Here is an 11501-nt window from a genome sequence, read left to right as displayed (position 1 = left end):
CATGTGCCGTGTTGGTGTGTTGCACCCATCAACTCATCAGCACCCATCAACTCATCATTTACATCAGGTATAACTCCCAGTGCCATCCCTCCCCTCTTCCCCCTCCCCACAATAGGCCCCGGTGTGTGATGTTCCCCTTCCTGTGTCCAAGTGTTCTCATTGTTCAATTCCCACCTATGAGCGAGAACATGCAGTGTTTGGTTTTCTGTTCTTGAGATAGTTTGCTGAGAATGATGGTTTCCAGCTGCATCCATGTCCCTACAAAGGACACAAACTCATCCTTTTTTATGGCTGCATAGTATTCCATGGTGTATATGTGCCACATTTTCTTAATCCAGTCTGTCACTGATGGACATTTGGGTTGATTCCAAGTCTTTGCTATTGTGAATAGTGCCGCAATGAACATACGTGTGCATGTGTCTTTATGGCAGCATGATTTATAATCCTTTGGGTACATACCCAGTAGTGGGATGGCTGGGTCATATGGTATTTCTAGTTCTAGATCCTTGAGGAATCGCCACACTGTTTTCCACAATGGTTGAACTAGTTTACAATCCCACCAACAGTGTTAAAGTGTTCCTATTTCTCCACATCCTCTCCAGCACCTGTTGTTTCTTGACTTTTGAATGATTGCCATTCTAACTGGTGTGAGATGGTATCTCATTGTGGTTTTGATTTGCATTTCTCTGATGGCCAGTGATGATGAGCATTTTTTCATGTGTCTGTTTGCTGTATGAATGTCTTCTTTTGAGAAATGTCTGTTCATATCCTTTGCCCACTTTTTAATGAGGTTGTCTGTTTTTTTCTTGTAAATTTGTTTGAGTTCTTTGTAGGTTCTGGATATTAGTTCTTTGTCAGATGAGTAAATTGCAAACATTTTCTCCCATTCTGTAGGTTGCCTATTCACTCTGACGGTAGTTTCTTTTGCTGAAAGGTAGCACTCTTTAAAAATTTCATTTATAATTTAGTCAAAATGAAGAACTGAGAACAGCCATTTGTCTGTACTTAAAAATTAAGCATCTCCTTTGCAAGTCCACATTTGGTTATCCACCCTGGAGAAATATTGTGCTCAAAGGGGCATGTTCAAGGAAGGATGTTCCTTGTAGCACTGGTTATGACAGCAAAACAGTTAGAAACACCCATGTCTATTCAAAGAAGATCATTAAATCATGATACAACTATTCCTTGGGGGTGGGGTGGTTAATGGGTACCAAAAAATCTTTTTAAAAAAATGAATAAAACCTACTATTTGATAGCACAATAGGGTGACTATAGTCAATAATGACTTAATTGTACATTTTAAAATAACTGAAAGAGTGTCCATGGTTAAAGGTTTCAGGGGATGGTACCCCATTCTCCAGGGTGTGTTTCTTTCACATTGCACATCTATATTAAAACATCTCATGTGCTGGGCGTGGTGGCTCACGCCTGTCATCTCAGCGCTTTGGGAGGCCGAAGCAGGTGGATCACAAGGTCAGGAGTTCAAGACCAGCATGACCAACATGGTGAAACCCTGTCTCTACTAAAATATACAAAAATTAGCAGGGCGTGGTGGCGCACACCTGTAATCCCAGCGACTCAGGAGGCTGAGGCAGGAGAACGGCTTGAACCTGGGAGGCAGAGGTTACAGTGAGCTGAGATCGCGCCATTGCACTCCAGCCTGGGTGACAGAGCGAGACTCAGTCTCAAATAAAAAAATAAATAAATATCTCATGTACCCCATAAATATATATACCTATTATGTACCCACAAAATTTTTTAAATGATACAACCATTCTATGTGATACTACCCAGTAGTTAAACAGAATGAAGTAAATCTGCATATACTGACATGAAAACATCTCCAATGCATATGAAGTGAAAATAGCCAAGAATAACACCATGTAATATGCTCACATTTATGTAACATTTCCCTCCTCCCCACAAAAAAGGCAAAATGGAATAATTCTGTATGTGCACATCTTTGCAAGTGAATGAAAAGAAAATAGTCTGGAAAGAGACACACCAAACTGCTAACAGGTTACTCCTAGGAGCAGGGTTGAGGGAATTAAGGAAGGAGTTTTTTTGGTTTTGAATATCTGCAATGTTTTACAAGAAGAATGTGTTCATGTTTAAAAAATAAAACAGTACCTCTCCACAAAACAATGATAAAGATCCAAGAGTAGGTTTCAATTTAGAGGGGAGAAGAGAAAAGTAGGAGACCCTAGCCCCCTAAGGCAGCAAAGTACAGGCTTCAAAGGCTAAATGGATACTACATTGAATGCCAACCCCCAAGTTGAACTTAGGACTCCAGAGACTGGGCCTTCTACATGTTCAACACCTCCTACTCCAACTCTGAGCTACTACTTTCCCCCTTTTAATAGGTCTTAGAACTCTCTCCATTTTAAATTAAAATCTCTTGAGTATCCTTTCCTCCCAAAGTTGTAGTAAAGTAGAAGGCTCTCATCAACATCCCCTTTCCTAGCTATTCCTGAAGACATGTATGCAAATTCCTTGAAATGGTGTTCCTACTCCACAGCTTTGCTGATCACTTTTGGGAAATTGGCAAATAAATAATTTATTATTTATATTTTATATATAAATAATATTCCAAATAATATTCCAAATAAATATAAATAAATTTGGAAATTTATTTATAACATCAGGCAATATAATATATAAATAAACATAAATAAGTTTGGAAATTTATTTATAACATCAGGCAATATAATAAACCATACTTGTGGAATTTCAAAGCTTTTAAAATTTTATTAGGTTCCTTCATTACTGATCTTTTTGATTCTGAATTTCTTTTTTAAACAACTCTCAAGATCCACCTCTTTGAATAAGGTAGAAAAAAAAATCCTCAAGAGAGTAAAGGTCAATAAAGTCTCACCTTTCCTTCAGAACCCACATTCTTTTTTAGTCACATCCCTTGCTCCTTGACACACTGCCTTATTTAGTATCTCATTCAACAAATATCATTGAAAGCTAGGTACTGTTCTAGGCATTGGTTATAGAGCCGTAAACAAAATACACAAAGCCCTGGCTCACTTGGAGCTTACAGTCTAGTGGAGAGAGTCAGATCTCCTAAAAATTAAACAAATATATGTTAGGTTGTAATTAGTACTCTGGAAAAAAATAAAGCAGAGTAAGAGGTTACAAGTGATGGTGGGAGTGATGTTATTTATATCAAGGAAGGCACCACTGCTACTAAGAAGATGACATTTGAACAAAGACCTGAAGGAAGTCAGGGATCAATCATGTTAGCTGGAAGAAGAGTAGACCAGGTAGAGAGAACAGAAGCCTGTAGGGAGAAGGGTGACTGGTATGTTTGAGACAAAGCAGAAAGAGGCCAGAGTGCCTAACAGGACTGAGCAAAGGGAAAAATAGTAGTAGATGAAATCAAAGCACTGGGGTAAGAGGCAGATCATATAGAACCTGGTCAAGCCACAGCATTTGAGATGGGGAGCCATTGGAACAAAAATCTAACATGATCTAACTTTCATTTTATTTATTTATTTTTAAATTTATCTTATTTTTCAGATAGGGTCTTACCCTGTTGCCCAGACTGGAGTGCAATGGTGCAATCAAGACTTGCTGCAGCCTTGACCCCCTGGGTTCAAGCAATCCTCTCACCTCAGCCCCCTGAGTATCTGAGACCACAGTGGTGCACCACCATGCCTGGCTAATTTTTTTATTATTTGTAGAGATGAGGTCTCCAATGTTGCCCAGGCTGTTCTTGAACTTCTGGACCCAAGTGACCTCCCACCTTGACCTCTCAAAGTGCTGGGATTACAGGCCTGAACCACCATGCTTAGCCCTAACTTCCATTTTAAAGGATCAGTCTGGCTGCTACAGTAGGGTGATCAACTCATTCTTTGCCTGGAGATTTTTTCAGTGTTAGCACTGAAAGTTCCACATCCTAGGACACCCTCCAATCTGAGCAAGAATCTGTTGATTACTCTGGCAGGGGCAAATGGAGAAATGGAGAGATTAGGCAAGAGAGCATTTCCCTAAAAAAAAAAAAAAAAAAAAGAGAGAGAGAGAGAGAAGAAAAGAAGAAGAAAAACAAGACACAAAGTCTTATAACTTTGTGTATACTTAGGAAGACAATAGAACCAAAATTTGTTTTTGTCGCTCTGGAAAAAAATCCAATTTCTAAAGTCACCCTAGTCAATGATGGGGCATAGTAAATGCTACCCCCAAAATATGGCACCTTGGAAAATGAGAAAACAGCAGAAGCAGGAAAGTCACTCTGACCTTCTTTCTGCTTTCTCCACTAAAGCAGGCCATAGAAACTACAATTTCCCTCACCCTTTCTTCCTTGAAGCAGGCTATAAAACTTAGGAAGGTCACTCTCTGACCTTCTCCTTTCCTTCTTCCCTGAAGATTCTCATATGGCAGGTGTCTGGCCCTATACCTGGAGGGAAGAAATGTCACACAGGAATGCCAAGAAGAAACTAAACAAACAGGCCTTGCTAAGTTCACACTCTCCAGTTTATTACCATTAGATCATATCTTTTGTGTTCCAATCATACTTTTGCATGACCATCCATAAAAATAGACATATCTCTTTATTTCTTTGTGTGATACTGGGAAAACAAACTGTTCTTCCTCTGTTCTCATACCACAACAACAATCAACACAGAAGACTTCTGCAACCAAATGTATGCAAGCAATCAGTTCTGCAACAGACACCAGCTGGGTGTCCTCCAATTCAATTCCATTCTGAAACCTTTGTCTACCTAGAGACTGTCTCAGAAACCACAGGTTGAGAGCTCAGTCGCTTAAGACTGCCTCTCCTTCCTAACAGTCACAATTCCAGGCTTCTAGAACTTCTGACCCACTGGCTTCAAGGTGGGGTTTCCACAGCCCCTCTTTGGGTTTGATTAATTTGCTAGAGGAGCTCACAGAACTCAAGGCAGCACTTAGATTTCCCTGTTTATTATAAAGGATACTTTAAAGGATACAAATAAATAGCCAGATGGAGAGATAACATAGGGTGAGGTCTAGAAATATACCAAGCACAGGCACTTCTGGTCCCCTGGAGTTGAGGAGTGCCACCCTCCCGGCACATGGATGAACTCTTCTTCACCTTCCTGTAAGCTTCCAAGCATTCAGCTATGCCCAAGCTCTCTGAATCCTATCCTCTTGGGCCTTTTATGAAGATTACATTGGATAGGCATGACTGACCATCATGTAGAAATGTGATTGGACAAAAAGAGTATGGTTTAACGCTAATTCACCAAATGGGGAAACCCAGCAAGGCCTATCTGTTTGGATTCTTCTTGGCCTCTCTGTGCAGCATTCCTTCCTCCAGGGTGTGGGACAGAACCCCTTCTGAAATGGGTCTTATGACCCACAATCAGAAATGCAGGGGAAGATTAAAGTCCTGCCTTGAGCAGGTGAAAGGAGGGCCAAAGAAGCTCAGAGAGAAACAATCTGCTTCCTGAGGCCTGCTTCTAAGGCCTAATGCACCCCAATATTATAACAAGATCTATGGAAGGTATGAGCCAGGAACTGTGGATGAAAACCTGTGTGTCAATGAGATACCATCTCACACCAGTTAGAATGGCAATCATTAAAAAATCAGGAAACAACAGGTGTTGGAGAGGATGTGGAGAAATAGGAACACTTTTACACTGTTGGTGGGATTGTAAACTAGTTCAACCATTGTGGAAAACAGTGTGGCGATTCCTCAAGGATCTAGAACTAGATGTACCATATGACCCAGCCATCCCACTACTGGGTATGTACCCAAAGGATTATAAATTATGCTACTACAAAGACACATGCACACGTATGTTTATTGCGGCACTATTCACAATAGCAAAGACTTGGACTCAACCCAAATGTCCATCAGTGACAGACTGGATTAAGAAAGTGTGGCACATATACACCATGGAATACTATGCAGCCATAAAAAAGGATGAGTTTGCGTCCTTCGTAGGGACATGGATGCAGCTGGAAACCATCATTCTTAGCAAACTATCACAAGAAGAGAAAACCAAACACCGCATGTTCTCACTCATAGGTGGGAACTGAACAATGAGCTCACTTGGACTCGGGAAGGGGAACATCACACACTGGGGCCTATCATGGGGAGGGGGGAGGGGGGAGGGATTGCATTGGGGAGTTATACCTGATATAAATGATGAATTGATGGGTGCTGACGAGTTGATGGGTGCAGCACACCAACATGGCACATGTATACATATGTAACAAACCTGCACGTTATGCACATGTACCCTAGAACTTAAAGTATAATAATAAAATAAATAAATAAATAAATAAATAAAAGAAAACCTGTGTGTGTGTGTGTGTGTATATGTATATATGCCTACGTGTGTGTATATATGTATGTGTATGTATATACCCTTTTTCTGAGCTAATTTCATTTGAGAGGACAATAAAGATAATAAAGTTTATAGTATATTTAATTTACTACAATTTTTTTTTTTTTTTTTTTTTAGATGGAGTGTGCCTCTCTCGCCCGCCTTGGGGGGTGTTTGGTGGTGTAATCTCAGCTCACTGAAACATCCACCTCCCAGGTTCAAGCAATTCTCCTGCCTCAGCTTCCTGAGTAGCTGGAACTACAGGCGCCCGCCCCATGCCCTGTCAATTTTTGTATTTTTAGTAGAGATAGGGTTTCACTATGTTGGCCAGGTTGGTCTGGAACTCCTGACCTCATGATCTGCCCACCTCAGCCTCCCAAAGTGCTGGGATTACAGGCGTGAGCCACCACGCCTGGTCAATTTGCTACAATTTCTTATGCTAGTCAAAGTGCTGATCCCTAATTAAAAGGACTCCTTTTGTTATCAATAATAAGAGACATAATATTCTACATATTCAATCACATTTTTTAAAATCCTTGGTACAGTTCTCAACCCTGATATTGAGAAGTCATCCTAAGGAGAGATCTAAAGTCCATGTCATGGTCATATTTGTTGGTACATAGGAATCAAATGGACTCCAGGTAGAATGAGTGCTAACAAATGCTGGGTTCCTGCAGGGTGACCTCCTCAGCAAATAAACACCCTCTTGTCAGCAGTTATTCACCTGAGTGGTGATGAAAATATCTGCCTCAAAATGCCGTGCAAAAGCATTCTGGGACACGTCTCATGTAAACTGTGATTGACTCCAGCATACTTTCTAGTTGCATGATCTGCTATGTCTCCTTATTACATTTTATATATTCTCAGACTATTTTTCCTAGGGTTTCAGAAATGTTACTGGATCCTATTTCTACACCTTATTGGCACCCAAATAAAGAAAATAAATCCTACATATCTGTATATTGCTTCAGGCCATAATCTTAGGTACAAATTAAATTATTATTTATTCAGATATAGATGCTAATTGCTTAGTCCAATGTGATGCAAAACCAAATAACTAGTCATTGGGAAGAGTTCTTTTCTATTTAAGAGGCCTATTTGTTTTCGAATCATGGGAGCTTAAGAAAAAAAAGGGGTGGCCTATTTTTTTAAATTTGGTTATCATAAATTTCTGCTTTTCAGATAGATTTTATTTTTTGAAAAGAAAGGAGACTTTCCCAAAAGTTATACAGCTTTTATGTTTAGCTTGATAAATCCATTTTCCTTTTTTGTTTTTTTTTTTTTGTTTTTTTTTTTGAGGTGGAGTCTTGCTCTGTCGCCCAGGCTGGAGTGCAGTGGCCGGATCTCAGCTCACTGCAAGCTCCGCCTCCCGGGTTTACGCCATTCTCCTGCCTCAGCCTCCCGAGTAGCTGGGACTACAGGCGCCCGCCACCTCGGCTGGCTAGTTTTTTGTATTTTTTTTAGTAGAGACGGGGTTTCACCGTGTTAGCCAGGATGGGATAAATCCATTTTCCTGTCATTATGATATGTCAATCTAAACTACAGATATTTAAATTTTTACAAAAGTCTTAGGAATTGATTTGCACAGTTGGCTTTTCTCTTTAGAACAACAGACTAATTTGTCATTTTTTTCTTAATATTTTTCTTTCTACTATAGCAATTTTAACCATATAGAAAAGCAAAGAGAGGAATATAATGGACATCTATATGCACATTAGCTAGAAATTAACAATTGTCTTCATTTTGCCCTATTTACTTCATTTGATTTATTTAGTTGAAGTATTTTAAAGTAATTCTAGACTGAGCAACGTGGCTCACGCCTGTAATCCCAGCATTTTGGGAGGCTGAGGCGGGTGAATCGCTTGAGGCCAGGAGTTCGAGACCAGGCTGGCCAACATGGCAAAACTCTGTCTCTGTTAAAAATACAAAAATTAGCTAGGCATGGTGGCGGGTGCCTGTAGGCCCAGCGCCTCAGGAGGCTGAAGCGGGGAATTGCTTGAAACCTGGAGGCAGAGGTTGCGGTGAGCTGAGATCACATCACTGCACTCCAGCCTGGGCAAAAGAGTGAGACTCCATCTGTAAAAATAAAGTAATTCTAGATAACCTGATGTCTTATCAGAAAATACTGTAGCATGCTTTTTTAAAAGAACTTTTTTTTTCTTTCTGAGAAAGTGTCTTACTCTATCACCCAGGCTGGAATACAGTGGCATGATCACAGTTCACGGCAGCCTTGACCTCTCAGGCTCAAGTGATAAATTATCCAGCTAATTTTTGCACTTGTAGAGTCAGGTTTCGCCATGTTGCCCAGGCTGGTCTTGAACTCCTGGGCTCAAGCAATCCTCCTGCCTGAGGATCTGAGTGCTGAGATTACAGGCATGAGCCACCACACCTGCCCTAAAGGACATTTTAAAATCATAAATAGAATATCATTATTTTAAACATAACTAAAATATCATTATTCTAGTAATTATTTTAAACATAACTAGAATACCGTTATAATATCTAATAAATAATTCCCTAAAATAACCCAATTTTCAGTCCATATCCACATATCTCCATTTATTGCTGGTTTGTTCAAACCAACAGCCAAATATTGCATTTGATTGTTATGCTTCAAATGTCTCCTTTACTCTAGAATAGTCCTAACAATTTTTTTCTTATTATAATATGAAGAGAGTAGGCCAATTGTCCTGTCGAAAATTAATTTGCATTTTTCATACTATGTGAGCCTGAATATCTTTTCCATGTATTTATTTATCAAATGCAAACTGTTTGTTAATATCTTTCATCCACTTATCTATAGAGGTTTTGGTTTTAATTATGAAAATAAATTTGTTGATTTCTTCCAGGTTTTTTTGTTTTTGTTTTTGAGACGGAGTCTCACTCTTGTCACCCAGGCTGGAGTGCAGTGGCGCGTTATGGGGAGCGCCTAAAAAAAAAATTTAATTTTTAATTTTAAAAATTAAAAATAAAGGAGATTAGGACATTGACGCACACAGAGGAAAGACAGCATCCATCTGCAAGCCAAGGAGAGAGGGAGGCAGGCCTTAGAAGAAATCAACCGTGTCAAGACCTTTATCTTGGGCCTCTGGCCGCCAGAATTATGACAAAATAAATTTATTGTTTACAGACAGCTATCCTATCTGTAGTATGTAATTATAGTAGCCCTAGCAATACATTGTGTGATCTTGAATAAATTAAATTTTTCTAAAGCTCAGTTTCCTCAACTATAAAATGGAGATAAATAACATATGCCTCATAAGGTTGTTGTGAGAATTAAATAATGTATGTAAAGCTCATAGCATAGTAAGAGCTAAATAAATTACAGCTATTATTCTTAGGAAGATTAAATGAAGTTATGCATGTAAAGCATTTAGCTCAGCCTCTAGTACATAAGAAAGTTCTACTAAGTATTAGTTTTTTAAATACATTTTCATTTCATAAAGGCTTACATTATATTTTTCCTATCTTCAAAGTATTTCCTTTAAGACCTAGTCTAATTTATTTGCGCCATAACTAAGTCAGATGTAACAGGCTTTGTACCACTGAAACAGTTTAAGCAATCCTATCCAACAAACATTTACCGAGCACCTACATTTTGTTAGATTTATTTCCAACTACTTGATATGCTTTGGTGTTATTATAAATGCTACCTTATCCAAAAATTGTATTTATAGTTGTTTGAAGCTTTTCATATGCTATTTTCTATCAGTCTTGCTAGGCTTTGTATTAAGGTAAAATTTTTATCCTGTAGTTTCTTCTAACTTGTAAAATATTCATAATCAAATTACACGCAAATAATGAGATCTGGGGTTTTTTCTTTCTAAACTTTACATCTTTTGATGAAATAAATAAAATGTATCAATTTTTTTTCTCTCTCTTTTTTTTTTTTTTTTTCCCAGACGGAGTCTCACTGTCACCCAGGCTGGAGTTCAGTGGCGCGATCTCGGCTCACTGCAACCTCCGCCTCCCGGGTTCAAGCGACTCTTGTGCCTCAGCCTCCCAAGTAGCTGGGACTACAGGCGCCTGCGACCACGCCTGGCTAATTTTTTACTCTTTTTTTTTTCAATAGAGACGAGGTTTCGCTATTTTGCTCAGGGTGGTCTATAACAGGTACACTTTTATCCTAACAATATGTTTCTAAATGATATTGATGCCAAAAGCAGGATTACCCAGTGATTTTGTTAATACATGCTTATTGAATCAGGTCTAGGGTGGGGAATTTGCTTAAGTATGCAGTCCCCATACTTGGTGATTCTCATGCAGCCAAACATTTGGGCGCCCCTCACCCAATCTCACCAAGAACCAGAAGACCAATTAGCATTTTCGTGGCTTCCTGCCCCATGGTTCCCTCTGTTCCCAAAGGGTTTTTGTAGTTTCACGGAACTTTTTCACATTCCACTCAGTTTTTGTTGTTGTTGTTTTAAGACAGTCTCGCACTGTCACCCAGGCTTGAGTGCAGTGGTGCGATCTCGGCTCACTGCAAGCTCCGCCTCCCGGGTTCACGCCATTCTCCTGCCTCAGCCTCCCGAGTAGCTGGGACTACAGGCGCCCGCCACCTCGCCCGGCTAGTTTTTTGTATTTCTTAGTAGAGACGGGGGTTTCACCGCGTTAGCCAGGATGGTCTCCATCTCCTGACCTTGTGATCTGCCTGCCTCGGCCTCCCAAAGATTACAGGCGTGCTCGGCCTCCCAAAGAGGCGTGAGCCACCGCGCCCGGCCCGGTTGTTTTTTTTTTTCAAAAATGGGCGGGGGAGAGTAGTCTGAATTGGGTTATGAGGTCCCCCCTCCGGGGTACCTCACCTCAGCCATTGAACTCACTTCGCTGGCCGTGAGTCTGTTCCAAGCTCCGGCAAAGGAGGCATCCGCCGGGCCCCTCCCGGAAGGGCGGGGTCCACGGCATCTCCTGCCCAGTCTGACCTCGCGCGGAGCCCCATTCTCTGGGAACTCACCTCCCCGAAGATCAGGGAGAGCCCTGTTAGGGCCGCTTACTGGCCCTAGTCTCAGACCTTCCCAAGGGACATGGGAATGGAGTGACAGGACGCACTCAGCTCGTGGCCCCACTGATGAGCTTCCCTCCGCCCTATGGGGAAGGGTGAGGCTACTCAGAACTTATAAGGCTCCCATACTCAAAGACATTTCACGTTTATGGTGACTTCCCAGAAGACATAGCGACATGCAAATA

This window comes from Piliocolobus tephrosceles, chromosome 6 (assembly GCF_002776525.5).
Source record: "Piliocolobus tephrosceles isolate RC106 chromosome 6, ASM277652v3, whole genome shotgun sequence".
NCBI classification, from domain to species: Eukaryota; Metazoa; Chordata; class Mammalia; order Primates; family Cercopithecidae; genus Piliocolobus; species Piliocolobus tephrosceles.
This window is presented reverse-complemented; position numbering follows the sequence as displayed.